Below are 13492 nucleotides of genomic sequence, written 5' to 3' on the forward strand. Positions count from 1 at the left end.
AACATCCCTCTGCCACCTCCTGATACAATCCATCCCATCCCAAACTTGCACTGTTTGAAACGAAAACAACATCCCCGGCATCCCAGCAACCCTCATCCCCACCACAACAACTCGGCCCAACAATAGCAACTTCAGATTTGTCCATATTTCCCAATCCCCCTTCTCTTCAATCCAACGTCCTTCACAGTTACCCTTAAATAAATTCACATTTTTGGCGGTCATATTGGCCCCCAAAAGCCTCTTTCTCAACCGATGTTAGTCCAGTCTCCTCCTGAAGCTCTGTCAGGCTTTCCTTTCACAATTCAGGTAGGGCTCTGGTCCTCAAATTCTTCTGTTTTCCTTTAAGTTCCATCATAACAGATGTCACATCGAATTGCCTTTGAATAGATGGGGCTCTTTCACACTCCAGTTGTATTATTTTACATTCAGCAGCAAGGGTTTTCTCCCTGACTTCATCCACAGTTTGCCGTGTCGACGTAAATTCCTGTATCGATCTCTGAATGGTTTCTGTTTTAGTGTTCACCTTTTGTCCCAGATTGTCTATTTTCCTGTGAAGCTGTTCCAACGAATCATTTATTTTCACTAAAGCAACCACTATGGCCTCTTCTGTCGACATTTCACCTGTTTTTTTTCCTTTCCATTTACCATAACACTTGAGAAATTCAAGGTCAATCCAGAGTCTCACAGTTCTTATCTTGCAGCTGGAAGTCCCCCTAGCCCACCTCTTATAAAGTAACCAATTTCAGAGATTTCCACTAGGGGGAAACAATGTCCCCTTTAAACACAACTCATACAGTCCAAAGTTAATTTCAGATTTCAGATACTTTTTACTCCTTTTTAGAAGCAGCCGGAGACAGTAGAAACAATGTATTTCTCTTCCTTTGCTAGCTGTCAAGGAATGTTCTAAATGCTATCAATGAACATTCCAAAACGTCAGTCCTACTGGCAGCCCGTTTCCAGGGTCAGAGTGGCTTTATTTTAACTCCTTTCACTCTCTCCTGCAGGCATACTCAGTCCACAACTTCCCCCCCTCTTCTCCTGCCTCCAAGGGGGGTTTTGTGCTCTTTACCGATGGAAATTTAGGCTTTTACAAAAGGCTTTCCAAGACTTCAGCCTACAGCCTCCTTGCCTCAGTCTGTTTACAAGTAGGGAAGGCGGACTTCCTGTTTTGAACCTCCCCGTTTCGATGCCAAATTAAACTTTTAAAATCCGATTCTCCCATCTCAGCTCTACTCATGGGTAATTACTTTGGGGTCAAATTGTCCACAGGAAAAAGTCAATGCTCTCCGGCAACAGCTATGTGGCTTCACTCCGTGGAAGAAGCAGACGATTCAAAGCACCGCGCCGCTCACCCCACGTCGCTCCGGATCCCCAAAACCAGGCTTCCCCGCGAGTAGGGGAGGCGCAAAAGGTGCCCGCCGAATCCCACGTTCACAGGCTTCTCCCGCCTTTTTTTCGGGCCTCCGCCTTCGCCGCGGCGGTACAGACCCAAATTCCCACGGGGCAAGTTCCTCCCGATCAGAGGAACTCCGCCATTGCCGGGGGCACCAACCCGGAAGTCCTAAATGGAAGGAGATATCAACCTTGGAGAACAGATCACATATCTTTTTATTAAGAAAAGCTTCTGGGATCAGAGACACTATTTCTTTTTATTTTTCTATTTTCATATTTTTCCATGATGAACAATTACATTGCTAGTAATATGCCCATCATTGTGATTCATGAGACATGTCTGGAGGCAGGGCTTTTTATTTCAATGATCCCTGTGCTGCTGCTCTAATCCCATTCAGGGGGCAGAGGAAAGCTACTTCTAAGTTAAAATCAAAACCATCAGGAGATCAGAACAAGAATCTCTTACATAACATATAGTTTGACAGTAACTTGTCCAATTAATGTGAAAGTTACTTGAGAACTATATTTCTTGACTGGGGCCATGCATTATTGGTTATTTCTTTTTGTGTAGCTATGGCACATTTCTGCAGGAAAAAGAAAAGAAAAGAAAAGAAAAGAAAAGAAAAGGGAAATTGAAGGCTCCAGAGGCAGGTGGAATAAAATAACTTCCTGGGACACTTTTTCTCCCAATCATGGTAAATAACATCCCTGACATTTTTCAATGTTCATTTTTCAGTTAGTGCTGCATAGCATGGTTGTGTACAGAATTGCACAGAAAGACGAGCCATTTCATATAAAGTTTCAAAGGGTGGCACAAGGTAGGCCAGAAAAAGTTTGCTTACCAGCTTGTTTAGATTCCTTCTGTTACAAAGGCCTTCCAATAACAGAGCAGAGACTATTCACTTTTTAGGTTCATATGCAGAGCGGGGGGGGGGGGGGATGGACAATTGCAGCACTGTTTGTTCTTGTTGGTTTGCAGGATTGTATGTGTGTGTGTCCATCAACCATGTCAATGCAAAATCCTGTTTATTTTGAAACAGGCTGCTGATTCCCCAGACTGAGAAAGGTCATGTTTTCCTGTGGGAAACAAAAGGGAAATCTCCAAGTTAATTCAAATTAAAAAGAATGATATATGTATACCAAGAAGGGGGGTTTTAAGAAAAAATGATGCAATGTATATATATATATATAATAAAATTGTAAGGATGTTGTCAGAACTAAAGCATGAAGGCAGAAGAACAGGAAGGGGCCCCGGGTAAGCAGTGTAGGTGTTGGGTAGCCCAGGTAAGCTGCAGAATGAATCCTTTATTTGTGCACACACCTTCTCTGGCAGAAAAAGACAGGTAATTTTGAGGTACATATGTATATAGTTTTATTGCTACAAATTGTCTGATCATGAAATGCTAATTAATTAACTGGCAAGGATCATAACATGGATAGTCAAGCTGTAGTGTGGGTGTCATTTTGTAATGGGTCGATAATGATGAGTTATAGGCACAGACTGAAAGAAAACATCCTCTTCTGTGGGAGCACACCTTTCTATTAAGAAGCTAGGTAGGTAGCTTGGCACATCTTTTGGAGCATGTTTGTTTGGCCTGGAAAAAATGCAGGTTTATATAGCTGATTACTTCATAAACACCGGTTGGCTTGTTCCCTTGGGATGTAACAACAGAAAAAGAATACTTAATTCTTCGAACAAGCAATTTAATATGCCAGTTTCAGATAAAAATTCTATATACAATACATTTTCGGCTTTTGAGGGTTTTATTTTGCAGCCACTACTATATTTCCACAGCCCTCTGTTTCCTTTGCTTTTCATGCCAACATGTCTAAATTTCATCAGGATTTAGTATTTTAAAACCGTGCCTTCTAATCATGTCTCATCTTCCTTGTATTGTAATAGATGGTGCATGCTGATCGCCATGCCTTCCGCAAATTAAGATTTCCAGCTTTGGAGCCCTCCAGATTTTGTTTGTGGCATTTTGATTGGCTCATCAGTATTCCTAAGCCTTTTACACTGTCTTTGTTTCTCACTCTTTGTGGCCAAGTTTTCAGTTGCGAGGGACAAAAACAGCAATGGGAAATGGCTCTGCTAATCACAATACTGTTACTTCTTTTTCTTGATTTAGCTCATTGCGAAGTCTATCACAATAGCAGCGTTGCTGAATTCAAAACTAATGGTGGGCTCTCAGCCTCACCTGAAGAGATCCTCATCTCACAGTAATTGACATTCTCAGCACCTGCGTTCAGCATGGTGGCACTACTGGTGTGGTATTCTGGCATATTTATTTATTTTAAACATTTATATCCCACCTGTCCTCACACAGAGTTCCAGGTGGCTAACAAAGGCAAGTTAAATCAAATAGGAGTGAAACAAAAAAAAAGGACAAAAACAACAGAGGGGGAAATGTAAACACAAAATAAAAAGTAAAATCAAATATGGTTATTAAAACAATTTAATCAAGCAGTTTCAGCAAGGTAAAACAATTCAGTGCAGAAACTGAAAAACCATTTTTTTTCTATGAAGGGAAGCTTTTGACAACCCAAGAGAAGACCATGATAGAAGGAGGGAAGGGAGTTCCAAAGCCTGGGATGTTAAACTGAAAAGCCCCCCCCCCTCCTAATCCCAAGTATGCATACTTCAGGTGTAGACAACAGAATATCCAATGAAAATCTCAATAGACAAGTGGCAGGATCATATTGGAGTTGGGCTTTTGAATTAACCACGCACAGTCCCCTTAATGATAGTCCAGCCTCCAGGCTCCTCGGTCTCTCTCTGCCTTTGGACTAGGACAAACCTTGTTGTAGGCTTGTGTTTTTAAGGTCCTGCCAGGGAGCAACATATATAAGCCTGTTATGTTGTCAGCTTTGTGCAGAGCTGAAGTTCAACAGACCACACAATGTTGCGCTATAGATACAAATGTTTGTCATTGCCCTTCTGATGATGTCTGTCAGCCTTTTGCAGAATTTTGGAGGAGCATATGACTAACAGTAAGATCAGAGCCACTTATTGTTCTGGGTTAGTGTTAAAATATTATTAGTGCATCACCTAGAAAATGTACTATATGTGGGGCATCTAATAAATATTAAAGAAATTAGTGTGTAAGAGAACAAAGCAGTGAAGAATAGCATCTACTAAATATTTTTGAAAGTGATTTGTCTGTTTGTCCATCTGTTCTCAATAGGTTCAGCTGCCTCTCAAGATATCATTCCAAACTCAGGGTTCCTGTGGTGGTGGTTTTCATTCATACTGGGCAATAGGCCACCATTTTGGCTCAGAGGGACTTGATAAGAGCCAACAAACTGAAGCTCAATCCAGATAAGTCTAAGGCACTGTTAGTGGTTGGTTCCCTAGACTGGATAGATGGGGAGGTGGCCTGTTCTCGGTGAGGTTACACTCCCTCTGAAGGAACGGGTATGTAGTTTGGGTGTGCTCCTAGATCCTTTACTGTTGCTTGAGGCTCAGGTGGCCTCGGTGTTGCGGAGTGCCTTACATCAGCTTTGGCTGTGCCCTTAACTGAACAGGGATAGACAGTCTGAGCATGTTATACTGATCCTGTCCTGACTGCACTGGCTGCCAATTACCATATTTTTCCGTGTATAAGGCTAGGGTGTTTTTTTTTAACCAAAAAATTAGGTTTGAAATTGGGGCTCGTCTTATACACAGGTAGTGCTGGGGGGATGTTTTCTTAATTTGGAGTCCCCCAAAATAGAGGGCGTCTTATACACGGGGGAGTCTTATACACCGCAAAATATGGTAGTTTCCAGGTTTTGACCTATAAGCCTTTAAATAGCTCAGGTACTGCCTCTCCCCACATGAGAACAAGTCCTTTCTGTGGTGGCTCTCCATTTGTGGATTGCTCTCCTCAGGGAGGCTTACCTGGCACATATATTTAGGCACCAAGTAAAAAAGGATCTCTATAACCTGGCTTTTGGATAATTAATCTGTGGCCTTTAAAATTTGTTTGTGGGAGGGGTACTATTGGTTTGTTTTTGTTTTTATGTATTCTGTGTTATCTTTTTGTATTTTTGTATTGTGAACTGCCTTGTGATCTTTGAATGAATGGCAGTATATAACTTTAATAAGTAAAATTAATCTTTTTGGGTGCGACTTGGGTGTTTTCTTGGCATTATGGACCCAAACTGCACCAATTTGGATGCTTCTGAAGATATCGGTTTGACATGAAATGATGCAACTCTGCCAATTTGGACGCCTCTCAAGAGGGTTCCTGTTGTGGAAGCAGCAATATTTGTCTATGTTTGGATGCTGGCTGCCATTTCAAAGCAAGATGGCAGACCGAAATGTGACTTTGGTGTAACTTCACCCAATTTGCATGACAGTAACAAACAAGGTTTCCCAAGGTGGAGGAGGCATTTTTTGACTACATTCTGGAAGCTGTTAGGTGCACTGAGCTTGGCATTAGTATGTGTGCGCGCACACGCATGTGCACACAGCCAACACATACCCCATTTCACATTTTGAATGTTGGAAATCCACATTTTGAATGCTGTAAATGCAGTAGCTGGAGCGTGGAGTTTAAAAATCACAACATTTTGGGGTTCTTCTAATTCCCAGGCAGCGCCAGGTACTTCCTATTAGTAAGAATATAAAAGGAACCCTGCTGGATCAGACCAAGGATCCAGTTCCAAAACCCTGTTGCTCACAATAACCAACAAGAATCCTCTCCGAAGCCCACAGGCAGAATGTGAAGCTGATTGCTTTCTCCTATCTTACTTCCCAGTAGCTGAAACTGGAAGGTGCCTGAAACCAGTGATACTAGTAACCACTGATTGACTGCAGTGCTAATTCAGCAAGAAATATGGATATGTGCAGAACCCCACTTTTAAACCTGTCTGTCAAAGTAAATGGATTCAAACTGTCTGGCACCCTAAACCTGAACACAAACAGAAAATATTTTTGTAGGATTTTGAAGTGCGTGATTTGCCCCTCCTTCTGCAAGCAGCCTCATGAACATGCAGTGACACCAATCTACAGTTTATATGTTCCAGACTGCTCCTTGTTGGATCATAGCAGGTTGGTCTACAATTGTTGCTAATCATTATAATTTTGAATTTTTCAAAAAAAAATCATCTTTAGTATTTCATTACTAAATAACCTGCCATGGTAGAAATGATAAAAAACAACAACAACCAGTATATCAGAAAAGTCCTTTGGAAATAGGCACTGATTTATTCTTTTTTTTTTTTTAAGTAAGCATCACATCTTCAAGAGGAGCAATCATAATTTATCCTATCCTACCTACCCAAGGTACAATGAAATACAGTGAGATACTGGGGAAGATGCTCACAAATGTTAAGTGATGGATGAAAATAATGGGAACAATTTAACAAGACTGACTCAGATAGAAACTGGAAAGGGATGCAATTCAAGTCACAAAAGGACTTGAAAAAATAGGCTGGATTTCTTTTAAAAACTAAGGGTGGCATTCACCTAACAAACCCCATCAGCAGAATGCCTTCAGGGAACAGATATCAGCCAATTGATTAGAAACGACAGAAATAACTAAACTCAGTGGTGTGTACAGTATGAACAATGGAAAAGATATTATAAGCTCAATGTCTGACATACATTAGATTAAAGTGCCTTCAATTATAAATTAGATTAGTATTATAGCTGTTTGAACTTCTCACTTAAAACACCAAGGGGGGGGATACTACTTTTACTTTTATTTATTGTTAGCATTGCTGAAATGTTGGTTAAAGAATGTTTGTTTCACAAATACAATGAACCAGGTAATATCCAAATCATAAACCTTTCTTAAGAAAAGAAACAACAACTTTGTTTTTAAGTAGTTCAAATATTAGATTTTCTCAACCAGACAATCATAATTCATAACAAACAAGCAAAGCAAGTGATGTAAATGTACTATTCAAATACTTAAATTTACTTAATAGCTAATGCAAGACGAGTTTTCTTAAGTGTTGCTTAGCAATGGATTAAGATGCTTCATTCAGCATATCAAGGCAGGTTTGGGATAATAAAATTGCCTCCAAAAGAAAATAGTTTTTAAGGAGTTGTTCTTTAGTACTTGGATATAAGTTTTATTTATTATCCATTGCACCATAGCTTGTAAGTACTCCTGGATCCAACGCTGTCTTGGGAGACTCAAGTAGCCTTGGAGTAAAGTGTTAACTTCCAGCAACAGCTCCTTTTGCACAGAGATGACTTGACCCCTGTAGTCCATGCACTGGTAACCTTCAGACTGAAGTTGCAATGTGCTCACTTTGAGCCTGTCCTTGAAAATGATTTAGAAATCAAAATGCAGCAGGTAGATTCCATTTGGAACTGATATAGCTACACTGGTTGCCATTTTGTTTCTGGGCCCAATCTAATGTACTCACGTTTGTGTTTAAAACACTAAACAACAAATATCTGAAAGACCATATCCATCCATATCGATCTTCACAGCTATTAAGAGTCACAGAGGATGTTCTCCTGGTAACTCCACCACCCTCAGTGTGGGGAGTGGCAGTAAGGGAGAGGGCATCTAGATGATGCATCTAGCATCTTCATGGTACAGCTTCTGCCATATGCTAGAGACACACCTCTTTACTTTGGGCTTTGACATTTCGAGTATTTTGTTCTGTGGGGCTCCCACCCCTTTAACATTGTTCTGTTCCATTTGCAATGGTTTTATGTGATTTATAAATTGTATTTGTAATTGTATTTTCTATGCTGTAACTTATAGTGAAAGGTGGGCAAGAAATCTTTAAGCCCTTTTCAAGCTTCTGGGGTATTTTACATTCAAGAAGCATATAAATTTTATGAAATAAACAAATAAAATCGTAGTGTGTTTTAAAACATTTTAACAATTGTTCTATGTAAGCTTGTAAGCTGCCTTATGAGGATTATGCAGGTTCTAAAAATATGTAAATATATTAAATATAGGCTTAATGTAACATATAGTTTGACCCTGGAGAATAGAAGAGGCTTCCACTGACCTCCTACTTCAGAGATTGGGACCCTGGGCCCATCTGAAGTTTGGTGGTCTGAGATGATGGTAGTCATAGTTCAACAACCTCTGGAGGGTCTCGGCTTCCCCATCCCTGTCCTATGGTGACAGCTCCCTCACATGCATGGCTATGCCCACATGGGGATCGTTTTACATGACTGTAATTTGAATTGAACTAAAAGCAACCGACCAAAGTGATTAATAGATTGTCTGGCACACACAAGCATGCACAGACACCACCAACCAAATAAAACTTAGAATCTGCAAGCGTAAATCTATTCAGCAAATTCAAGTCTCTTAAATATTCATTAGAATGGATGCCAAGCTCAACCCGTGAAGGTGATAAGTGCTTTGGGAAACTGTCCAGTGAGGAGTGGGGATGGGTTGCGATGAGTTCTGTTATGTATAGGAATCCCTCAGAAATCAATTAAATCGTCCTAAAAAGGGCACTCAAATGAACCAGAGAGGCAAACCAACAAAGTAAAGTTACAGAGCAAGAGGCTGGTGTGTGGCGAAAGCTAAAGAAAAGGATGATCATATATGGAAGACATTAACTTCTCCTTCCTCTGCCGCTGCTTCAGTAACATGTACTAGATAAATAGGGCAGATCTCTTCAGCATCAGTATTTTTAAATGGTACTGGGGAGACAAACATACTCTGAGAAGAAGAGGAATGAATGGTAGCAGCCCTTCCATATCCTCCACCTGTTTTCTATACCCCTTGCACTGTACAGAAGCTTATTTAGTATGCTGGAATAGTGCCATCCATCCTAGAACAGCAAAAGGGTTCATGCCACACTGCTCTGGCAAAAGGAGAACGTACTTCTTTGTATTGTCACTGAGGCTGTGTCACACAAGATGCTCTGCTTGAAACCTTGGCCAGCCACTTCCAGTCAATGTAGACAATATTGAGCTAGACGTGCCAATAGTCTGACTCAGTAAAAGACAACCTCTTGTGTGCCTATGTTTCAGTGTCTATTGAAATCATCTGAACAAATTAATCAGGGCTAACCTAAGAGCCCATTGATTTTAACGGATCAGGGCCACTATCTTTAAGCCACTGATTTTGCTTGGTTTCTATGTGGGCTGGTTGGAAAAAAAGTTAAGTACTGCTCTTGATGTCAACAGGAGGCTTAGGATTAAACTATATGGTATGTTGGACCTCTGTGTTTAGAGTTCGCATCATATATTCCTTTTTCTTAAAACAGGCACTAGAGGGTCAGTTCAGATTAGGCTCACCAGCTGAAGCTGATTGAAGGCACTCAGTGCCACTGTGGCCCCAAGAGCCCCAAGCAGCCTTTCCCCTACACCAAGGCCCTAATCCAGATGAGTAGGGGAATTTGTGGGTGATTTTACAGAAATGAGATTACTTTGGGAGCTCTAAAGTCAGAACAATGTTACATGTAGTAGTCCATTGAATGCATGCTCTAATGCTAATCAATGGGAATTAATGGTATTTAAGGTTTGGATTTGGAATTATGCCATTTGATCAGTTTTGTCTCATTAATTGCCAAATGGTGATCTGACACTGACCATGCCATGGCAAAAGCTTCATTTGGAAATGCCATACAGTAAGAGTCTATATAGACTCCGCTGAAGATAGTTAATTTTAATTCAATCATTTAATTCATCTTAATATGCATTATTATGCACAATTCATTTTATCTTGGTTTATGCTATTTCTGATTAATGATGATCAACTTAAATGACAACACAGTTTTTCAGTTCTGCTCAAATTACAACTGTTGCTGGATTGGGATGGCATTGCCAGGAGATCACTGTAGGGCATCCATCGCTATGAGCAAACTATTTCCACATGCCATACATTTCTAAAAGTGATGTCTCTTGTTGGTACTGATGAGATTCATTAGTAAGCTCATAGGGATCAACGGTGTACTCCCTTAACATCTAGTCTGACTCATATCAATAAGACTTTCACAGATGTTCTTTATTGGTTGTGCCCTGTTGTATCAACAAAAGAGCATTTTGCTTTGAAAAAGTTGCACAGAAATTTGGCAACAATTTACATTTATTTATAACAACCTTTGCATGGTTTCCAACTTTTCCTCCCCCTTGCCCCCCACCCCCGCCGCATGCACCCAGCCAACACCTGTGTTGACTTCAAGCTTGGCAGCTGCAGTAAAGTCTTAAATTGGATTTTTTTTTCTCAGGTTATTATAACTAATTAAGGCTAATGAACTGTTTGCAGAATCTGCTAATTTGGTGGAGTCCAATTTTGCTGCTCCTATTAAAGTCAATGGGATTTCTCCCACTGGGCCATTGGGAGTATGCAATTTCAATACGATAGTATCTCTTACTGCTGAGTACAGGGGAAATCTGCAAAGTCTAATATATGGTCAGTGGTTCTCTGTTCTGTTAGCACGTTATTTTTCATGCCAAGTACCATTTTTCTTTAGTTCTCCTTTAATTATGTGGATATGGCAGACTCTTGACAAGATCCATGTCCTTCGACTGTAAAATATCCTTGCACAGCCATATGGGACTGAAAGCATGCCTGTCTTAACATTGTGGAAGCTATGAATTAAGTCCTTTTCACTGCCTGCTGCTTTGTTTAAAATGTGCTTCCAACTTCAGAGCAACAGACAGATAGGGGAAGAATTGCAGCTCAGTGAAATGTGGAAGACCATCTAAGAAACATTTCATTGCCTCATAATCATTTCCAGTAGGGGATAAATGAGCTTTTCTGTATTGCTCTGCATCACAGCTAACAATGCTGAAGTTGCAATCTTGGAAATCTCAAGGGTGTGGGGTGGAACCATAGTATGTGACTTCGTGCAAATGTCACAAATGGAATATCTATGCCATGTAGTCCTGAGGTCCAGTGATGTGTGCATGTAAATGATATGTGCATGTAGGTTAAAGTACTGGGGGGCGGGGGGACTAGAGATACCGTAATTTTTTGTGTTATTTCAGAAGTGTTTTCATTGCTAAAGAAACAACTCACTTTTAAAACCAAATACTAGTGTGTGTGTGTGTGTGTGTTTAAAAGTGGAAACTACTGCAATGAAAACAATTACAGTAATGGAACTGTAGCAGAATATGTGGATCTCTCTGCTCTACTTGCACAATCACTTTTTTGCACCCTGGTATGGTACTTATTTTTGGTTTTTGTGTTGGTGCTAGATTTGGGGGGGGGGACCCCGAACATAATTTGGCCCAAATGCCATATTTATTTGTTTGTGAATCTTAGCCTGGGACAAACAACCCTCTCCTGGCACCAACGAGCAGGAAAAAGCGTGCCTTGCTGTGGTGCATTTCCATGTCCAGAAGGGGGTGTGAAACAGCTTCATGAATTGTGTACATTTCCTACCCATAAATTACATTCCCCATAACAGGAATGCTCCTTGAAGACCTGAAGACATTACAAAAGTCACTACCCATTCCCCCACCCCAAAAAGTGTTATCCTTACTGTCTTTCCTTTTCAACAACTGTATTTCATGGAATTACAGTCATGTCCGACTCCCGAAGAGTCAGATAAGACTAAACAACAACAACATTTCATGGAATTGCATTTCATGGAATATTAGTTTCAGCAGCCTGTCACTCTATTATGATATAAGTAAGAATCATGATAGTCCAACAGGAATTAGGTAGGATTAGGGCTGTATTAAGCAGACATTTTATCCCTTTAGGAGGGCATATAAAAGGCCATGGTGATTATCAGCCAGTTGAAGGTGCAGGTGGAAAGATTTTCCAAGGAGGCATTGCTTCCTGGCCCTTCAGTCTGGCAAGTGGCCAAGGCAAAAGAATGAAATGAGGAAGTTCAACCTTCTCCCCATTTAGACCCAGACTTTGGGAACATGCCCTCCTACCAAATCTTTTACTAACTGAACACCCATCCTTGAACATTGCTTTTCATATGTGCCTTTCATACAAATCTCTGAGTGGTGCAAGGTTCCAAAGGTTCTAGGCACTTACCTAGGATTTGTGTTTCCTTTTGGATTGAGGCCCAGAGGCATCTTTGTGATATATGGTTTTTTTTAACATCTATATATACAACCCGAGCCTACGATGGAGGGGTTCACAGCAAGGTCTTGTTTCTTGGATTCAAACAGAAATCAAATGTTGCTCTGAGTCTTTCTTGGAGCTTTACTTCTAGGTCACATCACCCCCACACCCAACTCCAAACTCTGGCTTTGTCTGTTGAGGGAGCAGCCATTTGCCATCTCCCACCAGAGTCCCTTTATCCGCCATCACCTCACCAGAAAGCTGTGAGTACAGGGTACAATGAGTACCCTGTTCAGTGCCCCCCTCCCGTCACAACACTCTTCCTGCAACTCTCTTTTGTGCTTCCAGCCCCTCCAGCATTGTTGTAGCTACTTTCAGTAACTACAAAGAAAATGGCACATGCTAATCTAAAAATTGAATCTACAATATACAAGAAGGGAATATACATTGCTGTGCACCCCCTGAATTATAATTATGTTTCAGTTAGAGCTTTAGTTGGTGGTAAATATATTATTAAATCTACAGGCAAGGGTTTATATTTTTTTACTGCTACTGTAAGTAATAAACAGCTGTGATATACTGCAGCTGTTGAAGGATGTGAAACACTGTCAAAGATTAAACCTAGAATTGCACACTTAGTAGGATCAAAACGGATTAGAAGCATTTGAAATATGGAATTATGGCATAATTAGGCAAATGGGAACACATCTTTCTTGTGCAAACATAATCCATGTTACAATGTTCAGAATATACAAGCGAAGCACAAAACTGTTTGGTAAACTTGACAAGTATAGTAGAACAGTAGGGTTTCCAGTACCTTGAAGGTTATGTTTATATGTCACCCCCAGAATTTGCACCCTTTAAAAGTCCCAAGCCGATTATTTTGTTAATTGCCCACATCTGGCTCAGATCTATTTTCCACCTCCACAATTCAAATGTGATGTATTGCATTAGGCTTATGTGGATCAATGCCACCGTCCTGCTCATCCCTTCTTTTCTTGAAGTAAATATCACATTACACACCTTGTTTAAACTTCAGAGCTTCTGGGACTGGGTGAGGCCTGGGGGCACTCATGCTGGAGGGCATAACAGCAGGTGTGTAAGCAACTCCCATAGGTGCAGCTGTCATTGCCATGCTTTGCCACAACCCTACCTTG

Source organism: Podarcis vaucheri (assembly GCF_965113315.1).
Source record: "Podarcis vaucheri genome assembly, chromosome: 2".
In the NCBI taxonomy this organism is placed as follows: domain Eukaryota; kingdom Metazoa; phylum Chordata; class Lepidosauria; order Squamata; family Lacertidae; genus Podarcis; species Podarcis vaucheri.